The sequence below is a fragment of the Poecilia formosa genome, unplaced genomic scaffold, assembly GCF_000485575.1.
Source record: "Poecilia formosa unplaced genomic scaffold, Poecilia_formosa-5.1.2 Scaffold132, whole genome shotgun sequence".
NCBI classification, from domain to species: domain Eukaryota; kingdom Metazoa; phylum Chordata; class Actinopteri; order Cyprinodontiformes; family Poeciliidae; genus Poecilia; species Poecilia formosa.
Genome location: NW_006800071.1, coordinates 1,153,607 through 1,166,504, shown reverse-complemented (window position 1 = coordinate 1,166,504; position 12,898 = coordinate 1,153,607).

Here is a 12,898-nt window from a genome sequence, read left to right as displayed (position 1 = left end):
TTGCATAAAGGAATAAATAGATATTGTTGGTTGGATTTATATGAGCTTTGAGGGAATGCAGAGATTTGCCCCTCGTTTTAATATGAGCCAGGCTTTCGGTGCTTAGTTTGATTAAAGTCAATATATGTGTTTAACCTTTGGGCAAAAAAGGCTACCTTACAGTGTGTACATGTGCGTGTGGTAATAGCATATAGCTCAATAGTGTGTTTGTGCAGGGGGAAAATAAGGCACACGGAGCTCCGTTTGCAGTAATATCTACCTGTCACAGCAATAACACTCAGCTGCTTAGAAGAGCTGACTTCACTTTAATGTGCAGCGCAGAGGCACGCACCTCCGTTTGCCAGAAACACACTTTCACTTCTGTGTTTTCTTCAAGTGGAATCGCTCCGAGGAGACCCCAGGACCATTTCATCTTGAACATCCTTTACCAGCTGTCTCAGTCTTAAAGGCATGCTGTTCAGCCAACAAAAAATCCCACTAATCATCTTTTTGTGTTTCAGGGCACAATATGCTGAAACAGGCAGGGTGCAAATACAGAAACACACACACACACATACGTGCATATATCCACATAAACACACACATGCAGACACTTCCAGCCTGCTGCTCTCTTGTCCCCATGCCCTGGGGGGAGAGGAGGGAGAGAAGCAGGGGGAGTTTTGGTATAATCACTTGTTAGAGGTCTGGCTACGTCCCCCACTCTCTCCTCTCAGGTCACATCCCCCAACAGTTCTGACCATTCACTAATCTGTCCCTTATATCTTTCTATTTTTACTCTAGAACTTCTTCCTGTTGCTCTTTAATTAGTTCATTTCTTTGAATATTTGCAGCTTTCGATTAAGAGAACTTTCCCTCACCTACACAACATGTCCACTTTACCATGATGCTACAGGACGAATGATGGTCAGCTATTTTTAAAGATAACTGTTAAAATCATATGCATTCTGCAAACATGCTGTGCAAGAAAATGACTGAAAATGAATTATATGAATAAATAACACAACAATTTCCTAATGAAAGAGACATTTAATATGCTTCATTGCAGCTTTTATCAGTCATAATAAATCTGTTAAATGTTGTTCAACATCTGGACATCAGGTTTCTATTGCATTGTCCTTTTCCAAGCTTGATGATCACTCTAAATCAAATTGAAAATCACACTCAGCACACTAAGATTTAGCATAATATTTAAGAAAAAATGTTCCAGAAAAGGATACACACAATGTGTTGTTTGTTAAGTAATGTGTCAAAATGTCAGATAATAATAATACTTTAGCACTCCTAACCAGAGCAATGCAATAATCGCATTAGTATGACTCACAGAAGCTCAAACAGCTGCTTGGTTCTGTTTAACAGGCAGGGCCTTTTCTGTTACCTGCATGTCTATGGGCAAAACAACCCAAGAATGTGATAAATTTACTGAAGTTTATGGAAATATGATAAATACACCTGCAGGCATTAAATTAAGCAGTTCCTGGAGTTCAAGCTTTATCACAGGTGAGTGTTGAGTGTCTAATATTTTAGGTATTTTAGTATTTCTTCTTTCAGGAGAAGATTTGCATTATATTATTGTCTGTTATTTTGCAAGAACTTATTTAAACTAATTGAAATTAATGTTCATTCCCACTGATAATAATAACAGAGAAAACTATTTATTTCATAAAATTGATCATTGTCTTTTATTTGAAAGAGAATAAACAAATCCAGTTGTTTGTATGGAATATCTTAGAGCTTCATCACTAACAAACACGATTTGTTTTCCTGTGTGTTTTTGAGACGGCTGCTTTCTGCTGACAAGAAGAGAAAAGATGCTCAATTTTTTCCTTGTTTTGTTTTACTATCATATTGATTCTGCACTGAAGAGTACATACTGTACCGCTGGTTGTGTCCTATTACATCCCATGCCTTTAGAGATTGAAATTAATAATAATAATAAAAAAAAACTTCTCCATCCATTACTCATTGTTTGACAAACTGAATTTTATTGATGCGTTAAGACAAAAAAAAAATAAACGTTTATTCAATTTTTACAGTAAAAGTTATTACTCACACCTAAATGCAGCTGTACTGATGAGGTTATATAGGGCACATGAACTTGTAGCTCTTGTTTAGCCTTTTGATTTTCTGATAAAATGTGTCTGTCTAATGTATTCTTACTTCTTAACTTGAAAACCTTTACAAAGAATTCTGCTTTGCTTTTGTTCAATGGTTCAAATGAAAACATTTTTAGGTTTTAGGTTGATGCTCATCCTCTAAAGTTTACCCAGTTATAAATCTCATATTTATAATCTGTTCAGATGAGTTGAAATACTTCAATGGACGAATCAGAAGTGCTAGACTGGGAGACATTTAATATTTTATTTACGTCTGCAAATGTGTTACTTTGAAAGCACAAATTATTGAAAGAGTTAATATTATTTTTTGAAAACTTAATGTAACGTTTACATCAGAAATCTTGCTTTTATGAAGAACACAAAGAAAATAGTTTTTTTTTTTTTTTTACAAGACCATTTTCTTTATTTCTTTAGTTAATTAATAAATATCATAATGATGACTTGATATTTATTTTGACAGTTCAATTTGAAAAAGTTCCACCTTTCTTGTGTCTTGTAGAGAATGAGAGAGAACATTAAGTTCTTTGTGTAATTTCCGCACCCTGGTACTTCATGGGTGAGCAGGTAATGCATCATTTTTCTCACTGACTAATGTTCTGGTTCATTTTGTCCTTTCTGCTACGACACCGCCCACTGTGCAGCACTGATTAATGCCATCACAGCAAATTAGATAGCAAAGGAGCAACATGTTTATCATTTTCAAGAATCAGGAAATGTTCTCTCTGGCTTCGCTTTCTTCAGTGCATTTAAAGTAGTGACCACATCAAGGTGATAAAAATGCACCACAAGGTGAAAATACAGCAATAGGTGAGATACTGCCGGAAATGCAGACGTCTTTAAAACATGGCTGGACCAAAGACTACATTTTGGTGTAAGAGCTTCTGAGTGTCTGTCTTACTTGCTTTATTTATTTGCCATTTAACTTTTTGTTTAAATTACAACATTTCATGAAATCAGTCCAATTAATTAACTTAAAAACTCTGTTAATCACTTAAAGTGACATGAAACTATACATGACATGGTCTACAATAGGATCCAATTTAACCAGTTGTGTCCCTGTTACTTTGCAGTACCAGACTTATTTACCCCAGGAGTTCTGCTGTACAACTTTTGGTTTCTAAATATACATACAGTGCTACTATTACTCATATTACTCCTTTATTTTGATATGACTTGTTGATAATTTGGCTCATAATGTTTCAGTACACGTCCACTGATCTGTTGCCTTTCTCTGGTATCTGAAGTTGCATTTGGATTCTACATCTTGCAAATTTCAAGTAAATGAGTTCATTAAACAGGATTTGTTTTATACTTTTGTTGGTCTGGTTTCCATAAAATATTGCTGCAAGTCCAGCGAGCCGATATTATGTAAATTAGTAACGTTATCGTCTAGAGAAGAGCCACCAGTCACCTGTTTTACAGACACGCCACTTACAGCTTGCTAACTTTAGCTTTAAAACACTATTACCTTAGAAAGTGATGAGTGGCACTCAGTTAGCTTCCACAACATGACATCTGTGTTTTTTACAATTTGACATATTACAAAAATCTTATTTCCTTTTTCCTAACCATGGAAGACATATGCAAACCTTTTTTAGCCAGCTGACCAGCAGTATGCAGCAACAGGTTGGAGGGGAGCAGAACTGCATCGCCATCAGCACAACCTAAAAAAAAACTGTGGACACTCAGGCAGCTCATTTATTAAACTTCAAACTGTAAAAGATGGCACAAAATGTATTCAGTTTTGAATCCATAACTTTAATTAAAGACTTTGATACCTCTGAAACATCCATGCACTGTATTTTTATACATTTCTTGAGTTTTTTAAACTGGAGCTAAAAACAAGACTGCCACAAAGACTAGACTGAGACAAAACATTAAAAACAACATCTTGCACATAGTGGCTTACAGAAATCGCAATTAATAGAATTTAAAAGTTAACCCATCTTTACACAATTTCATCATTTTGTTTTCTCAGATATTCTTGTAACATTTTCAAACAGTTACAAAAAATCCTTCTTTGATATTTTGGAAGATTTTACCAAAATCACCCACAACTAATCCACTCGCCAAACGAACTTTTACAGTGGTGCTGCTAATTTCTTATTCGACCTGCTTCTATACGAAAATTGATAGCATGACCAGAACGGCTGCTGTTTCTGTCAAAGCTATTCTGGTGTGTCTATCCTTTCTCCTCACAAGGAAATCCCAAATTTTGCAGAATGATCTTAAAATTCCTGCAAGGCCACAGAGTTACGACAGCAGCCTGAGGTACTGACAGAAAGAGAACGCTCAGATATTCTCATCAGTTTCATCCTCATATCATGCAGAGAATGTAGCCTGGCATTGGTATGTTCTTACCCAGTGTTCCCTCTCTCAGGCTGTATATCATAAAGAATACATAAACCCCCTTTCTAGAAAAAAAAATACAACAGTCTCCCAGGCAATATGTGCTGTGCCCTGTTCACTAACTCAGAACAGAAAGAGCTGAGGAGCTGAAACAAAGAACTTTCCTTAGAAAGAAAAATAAAAGAAGAAAAAATAGCTCCCCCCTCCAAAAAAAAAAAAAAAAAAAAATTAAGAGACAATGCTAATAAGTGTAAAATATGAATGGTGACTTGTCATATTTACAAATGTGCTGAGAGGCGCCCTACTAAATGTGATAAAATGGGAAACCAATGCCACGGAAGAAAGCGGTTGTGGGCCCCATCTCTTGCCATTAGATGTTCAGTGGAAGCTGTCAACAGAAGGCGCATTTGCCTGCCAAGCTCCCTCTCTGACTGAGCTCTCTGCCTGCAGCACGCCCCGAGCTCCTCTTTGACTCAAAGGGTTCATTTCACTTCTTTTAGCCTCATTCGCATGTGGTGTTACACAAAAAAACACAGCTTGCTCGCAGGCTCTCTTGTGTGTGTGTCCTTATGTGTTTGAATGGTTGTGCATTTCAGATATTACTTGTTCATGTGTAGGTGTGTGTGTGCGTGTGTGTGTGCGTATGCGTGTGTGTGTGTGTGTATGTCTGCTTTTCTTTGCATCACAGCATTTACACTTGCATGTGCGGAAGAAAATGTCTGGAAATGAGATCCTAAACATTGTGTTGACTGTTATATTTGAGCTCTGACATGAGGTAAAAACTGGGAAACTGGAACATTTACATTTTTTTTTGTGTGTATAGGCATTAGTTGTGGAAATAAAAAAGACTAACGAAATCTGTTACCTCAGTTTAACAAATGAAGGATTATTTTGGGGGGTTTACAGTAAAAAGTTGGATAAATTCTAACTTGGAGGCTTAAAAATTGCATCTCCACCTTCCATACACAGAACAGGGGTCAGCATATTACAGCTAGTTTGGTGCTTCGGAGTGAAAGAAAATGTCTCCAAACCTTTTTAAAACAACTTTGAAAAGAAGAGTGGGGGAAAATCCTCTGCGATGTTGTGAGAAACTGATAGGCAAAAATTCCCTACAAAGAGATTTTGCTCCTAAAGGTGGTTCTACAAGTTTCTGGAGTACGCTGTTAGATTTCCAATAACTGTCATCGTTTGATTATTATTTCACTAATACCAAGTCAATCTTCCTATTTTATAAGTGAATTAATCTGCCAGTGGAACAATTACTTTTGCATTGATATTATTTACTTAGCTCTTATATTTTGCTGAAAAGTTACTTGTAAGTTAGCTCTGTCTTATTTCAAGTGAGCTAAGAGGTTTGTACTGTAGGGTAGACAAAACATTCTTGGTAAGATTCTGTGTTTTTGCAGTGCAGCTTCTGTGTATGTGGCGTCTTGTCACTTCAACAAAAGCATTATGTCCAGGCCCCTTGCACGTAGAGATTGGTAGGTGTAAAAATCTAGTTATAGGGGTCCCAGCTAGGCCAAAGTGCACACACCTCCAAATTGTACATGTGACCAGAATGATGGGAGACCAAAGAAATATGTGGATTTGCTGGTCCTAGTTTAAATGCAAAAAGTACCTGTTACAATTTAGAAGAGAAGCACTAGCACTGAATTCAGTAATGAAGAGAGAGGAGGAGGAACAATAAATTTACAATAAATTATAAAAACAACAGAAGAACAGATGTAAGGATTTTTTTTCAGTGCATAATTCTTGGGAAGCTTAGTATGATCTTAATACATTGAGAAGGGGGCTATAGGGATAAAACATGCCAACAATTTACTTAGTTTGTAAATTATTTCATTGTTGGCAATAATTTATGCAAACCAAAAGAAGATCTCTAAAATATGTTAGACTAAATGACTGTATATCTTTATTTGTACTGACTCTAACTGGCCAGTTGTCTCTTTGTTTTCACTTTATGTCTGTTCTACATATTGTGAAATCCTTGATAATTAAGCCTCTTTATTTTAAATCCTTTTTCTTTATAGTAGTGAAAGTATCCCATGATTCTTTCACTAACACATTTATAGAATTTTATATTATCAATATAATGTTGTTAACATAATGAAAAATTATATCACTGTTTTAATTAATGTCATTGGGTGTAATGTCCCAGGCTGCAGCTCAAATGTGATTAATCTGCTGATTAGTTTTCAGTTGATTGATTCACTGCAAACCAGAAGAAAAGCTTTCAGCCCAGAAAGACCACAAAACGTAGTTTACTTTGTCCAAACAATATCAGACCAAAAAGTGATTTAAAAGAGCAACAAAATCGGATACAACTGTGGGCCAATTCTCTTAGCAGAGAGAGAAAGTCTGACTGAATGGCAGGTGAAATGTTTTACAGTTTGTGTCACTCATCTATTGGAAGTCCAGGTGCATGAAACAAATATTATGTACTGGATGAATGCAGATTTATAAAACCAAACATTTCTTTCCTTATAACACAGAAATGAGCCAATCAGGATTCTAATCTGACTCATTTGAAAATGGGTGTCATCCAAAACTTTTTAAAATTAATTAGCTAAAAGCCAAATATTTTCTTTATGAAAGCTCAGTAGCTGTCTGGGTTGTTTATGTCATGTCTTGATAGTTTTTGTGAATGGTTTTCCACATTTCACTGCACTCTCATGAATACATGAATCATTTAACTATACTCACCTGTGCTTCTCCAATTATCTCTGCCTTTACTTCAGTATGAAAGCCCATTTTTATTGATTGAATGAAACACTTTTTCTTTCACAAAAACAGTGTCTTGAAACTGAATATATTGTGTGGAAAAGTGTCTGAAAATTTGAAACTGCAACAGAAGTGATTTAAAACTATAAGCTCAAGTGTATATTGGTAAAATGCTAGTTTCTGCTGGGTAAAACACTTAAACGTCTATTTTTGGGGGTTAAGGTCACTGCTTATCTTCAGCAGGTCTTTTTATTCAAACACAAACATGTATTCTATGTTGCATGCAGACAGTCCACCTGGTAAACATCTGTATACACTGCTCAAAAAAATAAAGGGAACACTCAAATAACACATCCTAGATCTGAATGAATGGAATATTCTCATTGAATACTTTGTTCTGTACAAAGTTGAATGTGCTGACAACAAAATCACACAAAAATAATCAATGGAAATCAAATTTATTAACCAATGGAGGCCTGGATTTGGAGCCACACACAAAATTAAAGTGAAATGTTCCCTTTATTTTGTTGAGCAGTATATTTGTCCATGTCTGCCTAAAGTCTAGTTGAAAGGTGTAAATAAGACGGTTTACATTCTTCTCCCAACAGACATTTACCGGATGCATTATTAATCAGCTTGTTTCAGATGCTACACATCCTGCTCGGTTGCAAGCGATCTGAGATTACTTTAAATTCTCTGTTAATGTTCCATAAAACTGAAACAAGAAGTTGCAGATTCCTCTGCAGGAGATAATAGGTTTGTGAAATGATCCTATTATAATTTTAACACAATTTTTTTGCAAGTGACCAGCTATTATTTTTTAATCTGAAATTTCAGTGTTATTATCTGACCATTTTTGATCGTTAATGATGAAACAAATATCTTAATCTAAGTTTGTGACTTCACAGCAGTGTCGCTGTCCTCTGGCCAATTCCTACGGCTAGCAGCCCAAGGGTCAGACCACTGAAGTGGAAATTGAAGAGGGCTGTTTGAACGTAATAGGTTTTGACTGGCATGTGTTACATGCTCCACTGCATCATTGATTGAGTGCTTGTTTGCTAAATCACTGCTGGTTCCCCCTGTCTGGTAGCCCTGTGACACGTGTGGTGTGTGGTCACTTCAGCTTGGAGAGAGGAGGAGACACAAAGCAGCAGGTCCAGTGTGACCCTGGTGACCAGACAGGAACACATGTCAAAGATAAGAGGCTGGAAAGGCTGAAAATAAATTGAATTTTATCTCCTCTTATGAGGAATCTCACCAGCCTCTAAATTCATTCACAAATATTAGCACTTTAGTGTTTTCTCCATGGACACTCAGCATAACACCCCTCCTCCTCCTCTTCCTCTCCTCCATTTCACCCCCCCCTCCCCCCATCCTCCTTGATTCAGTCATGCTTTTTACAGCTTGCAGGATGTGGCAGTTGAGGGAGGTTGGTGTCAGGGGTCAATGTCACTCAGCCAGTTGTCTACCTGAGTGATGTCGTTCTTTCACATGAGATTCTGATTTTCTTTCATCAAGTTTCTGTATTTTCAAATGTGAACAAACCAACAAATGTGCACTTTTGATTAAAAAAGCATCACCAGCCTAAAAACAGAAAATACTTGAATTAACTTTAATTTTAAAAAACGTATTTCAGGATTTTTTTTGCCTCTTTTTAATTGTGTTCCAGATTTTACCTCAGATGGGAAAATATCAGACCACTGTGCAGGTTTTAGAGACCACACTCACCTGGAAATAGCTAAAATTTGCAGATACACAAGACCCTGTCTAAAAACACATGTAGCTTCCTAATTTCATAATTCAAACGCCAAATATTCCTTGATCTGCCTTAATATGGACAGTGGAAACTGTGTTAGCGTGACAGCAGAAGCTAAAATCCACAGTCTTCCTTATCTTCATCTTTATTAGTACAGCCAGTCAGAGCCAAGGAAAATGAATGAAGGTTTGCAGACATCATCCAATAGCATGTCAGCTAACATTGTGCCTCTTCATTTCAGCTCCACAAGCTGCATTTTCTGTCAAATATTTTTGATAGCCTCTACTAAAAAAAATCAGCTAGTATAAAAAAAAAGAAAAATGAGAAATCTACAAATACTGAACTACACTGTAAGCATTTCCATGTAGAGAAATATGTGGAAAAAGTGGAAAGAAATGAAACACAAGCTGACCAAACACACAAAGAGTAATGATGTCACGACTGCGACTTCAAACTCAGGCATCAACGCAAAACACAGTGATGAAATGTGACCTCATACGATGAAGCTTCATTTAACGATTTGTCCTGTTAGGAGGAGGAAGTGAGGAGAAGAAGCAGCTTCAGGATCTACCAAACTGGCACCATTCTGAAGGGTTTAAAAGCATGCTGTTGTGAGTCCACTCTGCCTGTAATTTAATACAGTTGTAAATTAGCACTTGTGATGGATGGTTGGAGAAATCAAAAGTTCTCTCAGTCTTCAAGCATTGACAATTTGTGCTTCATGTCTAAACAGTGTCAGTTTTTTTTATTTTGTGTGTAAAGGAGTGCATTAACACTTTACTCTAAGCAACGATGTCCCAGAACATTTTATCTTAGCAAGTCATGCAGACAGAGCAGCAGTAACTGGAAGCAGCTGAATGTCATCCTTTATGAAATATAACCCAATCTTTTTTTAAGTCCTTCGTTCGATGTATCTATCAAAGCAATACATCTCACTGCATAAAGACCATGTACTTACTTTACAGATTTATTATTTGGACCTGAAAAGTTGTCGAAATCTAATGCTACACATGTGGCTGATTGGAGACAGAAGCATTTCTTTACAGTCAAATAATGCCTTACTCATTTGACTCAGACACTGAGGATAAGAAGTTCTGCAACAAGACAAAACTCTCACAAAAGCTACTCCACTTCCTCTATCCAGGAGAGGAACAAGGCTAGAGTTCAGCTAGTTCAGTTGATAAACTCAGAAATACTGAGGTGAATCTTCTATGGACATGAAAAGATGTCAAAAATATGGATAATAAATGGGGTAAAAGAAAAGATGATTGAAACAACTCATTAGTCATCTTTGTTTAAAACTACTGTAAACAAAAATGTTTTCAGTTCTGATTTAAGTTAAAGTTTTAGACCCAGTCCTAAATGTCTAGCATATACAGGTTTGTCTACCTCAGAGAAACACACTCTAAAAAAAGTTTTTGCAACTGTGTACACTCTTAGATATGAAGGTTGCTTGCATGCTAAAGTTTTTCACTAGGCTGACAGCAGATTCTGGTTTCAGTGTTTAATAACTTTCAGAATAAACACAAAATAATAATAATAAATATTGAAGACACTTTCTTAGTTAAAAAACTTTTATTTCTCAATCATTAAATATGTATTACTTTAAATATATTCAATGTGACCAAACTTTAGCACTGCAGAAAACAACCGTGACAGATTTTAGATACACCAAAGTCTGTCACGGTAAAACTAAACTACATGAGGTGGATGAAAGACGATAAAAGATGATCCTGAAGTGGTGGGAGCTCAATTTTACTTTTATTTTTGAAGTCTCCACATTCAACTAAAGGGTCTCTAAAGTCCTGTGTGGGTTTTATTTCTCAGCACTAAATAAAGCAAGGACATGAAGTACCTCATTGTTATACATGATTCCTCTCCATTTCCCTCTCTAATTCTAGACTGAAAATATCACAGCTATGTAGTTTATCCAGCGCCTAAGGTCCTCCTCCCCACCTTGGGAAGGCTTGGCGAGTAAACAGTGTCTTTGCTGATTACAACTCCTTACTCTCTGCAGCCCAAGGTAAGCTAAAACACTTTGATCTGCTATTGATTGTCTCCCTCCTTCCCCTCATCCCTCCGCCTTGTTTTTCCCTTGCCGTTGTTAAAGCATAGGTGAGTCAGCCGAGCGCCCGGGGCTGTGAAGCAGAAAGCAGCGGGCGTGCGGCCGTATTTCTAACGCTGACCACTGAGGTTAATTGATATCCTCTCTGAGGTGTAAAAATTATAATTATATCTAAGAAAAGCTATGAAAGCTGTTTACAGAGGAGGATACAGATGTGCTCTCAGAAGAACTTGATTGGATGTTTTTAGCAAAACTCAATGCAGGGCACAAAAAGTATAAAAAGATAAAAACAGACAAGTTGAATTAATTAAGTGCATAACCAACAGCTGTTTTGTGAACTGGAATAATTTAAAGCTGTGGGAGTTAAAGCCAGTGTGTATTTGTAAGAAGTTGTTTCCTTCTTTCTTACATGGTTGTAGATGTGGATCAAGTCCCACACATTTGCTTTGCCTTCTCACTTTAGCATTATCATCTATGACTTCACAGGCAAGTTAAAGCTCCTTTAGATTAAAAACAGCTACAAAGGCAAAGCCTAGTTCAAATACTAATGAAATAACAGGGCAAACCACCTCAGTAAATGGACTGAATTTATATCACACCTTTATACATTGATATGCAGGATGATAGGCAATAAGTGTCTTGTCCATCCATGGCCACTTCAAGATGTGACAAGAGGAAACTGGACTCAAACCTACAATCTTTTAATTCCAAGATAATTACTCAACCGCTGAGCACACCATGTATTTTCACCCTACTTTGTTCCGTTATTGCAACATTTGCTTCTAACTGCTGGGTAGTTTTTGGCAAGTCCCAAAGAACTCAAAAACGTTATTAGCGATCCAAGCCTGTTTTTCTAAAACCACTGTTTTTCTACACTGTCACAGTGTAGAAACTGCAGAAACAAATGTGGCCTTACTCTGTGGCTGGCTTGTGAAGCTGAACTTGGTGTCTGATTTGTAATGCTAAACGAACATGTCCCTCCAGTTCTTTGTTGTTGTTTTTTTTGTTTGTTTTTTTATCCAAAGGAATAATTGTGAGATTATTGCAAATGTTCCACTAAAGTGGTCAAAAACACTGGGTCTGGGTGACTGTTAGCTAACTCCCACCTGCAGGTGGCAGTATTCCCTCCTTCTTCTACTGCTGCACATGACGTCAAGTTACAGTCTGTGATCGATTTTGCACATTATAGAAATCAAGTTATTTATGTTTTAAAGTAAACAAATGTTTGTGTTCAGTCTGTCTGCTTGTTATAGTGTTTTTCTTCTTGTATGTAAATTTTGGAAGGAGTTTAAAAAGGGGAAAGAAAATCCTTGAAATTGTTTCTAAAGTTGTGTCACAAACTGATTGATTTTGATAGCAATAAATAACAATGACAATCATATAATTAATTTGTTTTCCCAATTTTTTTTGACATTCTTTCTGTAAACAGAATTGAATAGTAACATAGTAAAAGTTCAAAATTCAAAACGTTTTGACAAATAAAACCTGAATAAACCTGAGATTGTTACAGACTTACCTTGAGATTTATGAAACCTTTATTAAAGTCTTTATTTGGCTAAATGTTCACCACATGTTAATAAGGGAGTGGAAACTACAAACATGCACCTGTATGTCTGTTCATGTATCATTAATGGACAGATATGCAGATTGTGTTTATGAGTGGAGGAGGAACTCTTATTCATACAAGCACAGACAACACTGCTTGTAACAGAAATACTTGTTAACAGTGTCAAATGTTAGTTGAAAAAGTGACATGTTTCAAACAGCCTTATTGTCTCATAAGAAAAGTTTCTTCTGCTTCATCTTCTCATGTTTATTCATTTGATTTTCATGTCTTTGGACTGTTAGACCTAATAAAGGCCGTCGCTGAGGCCTGGTTAATAGAATTAAAAA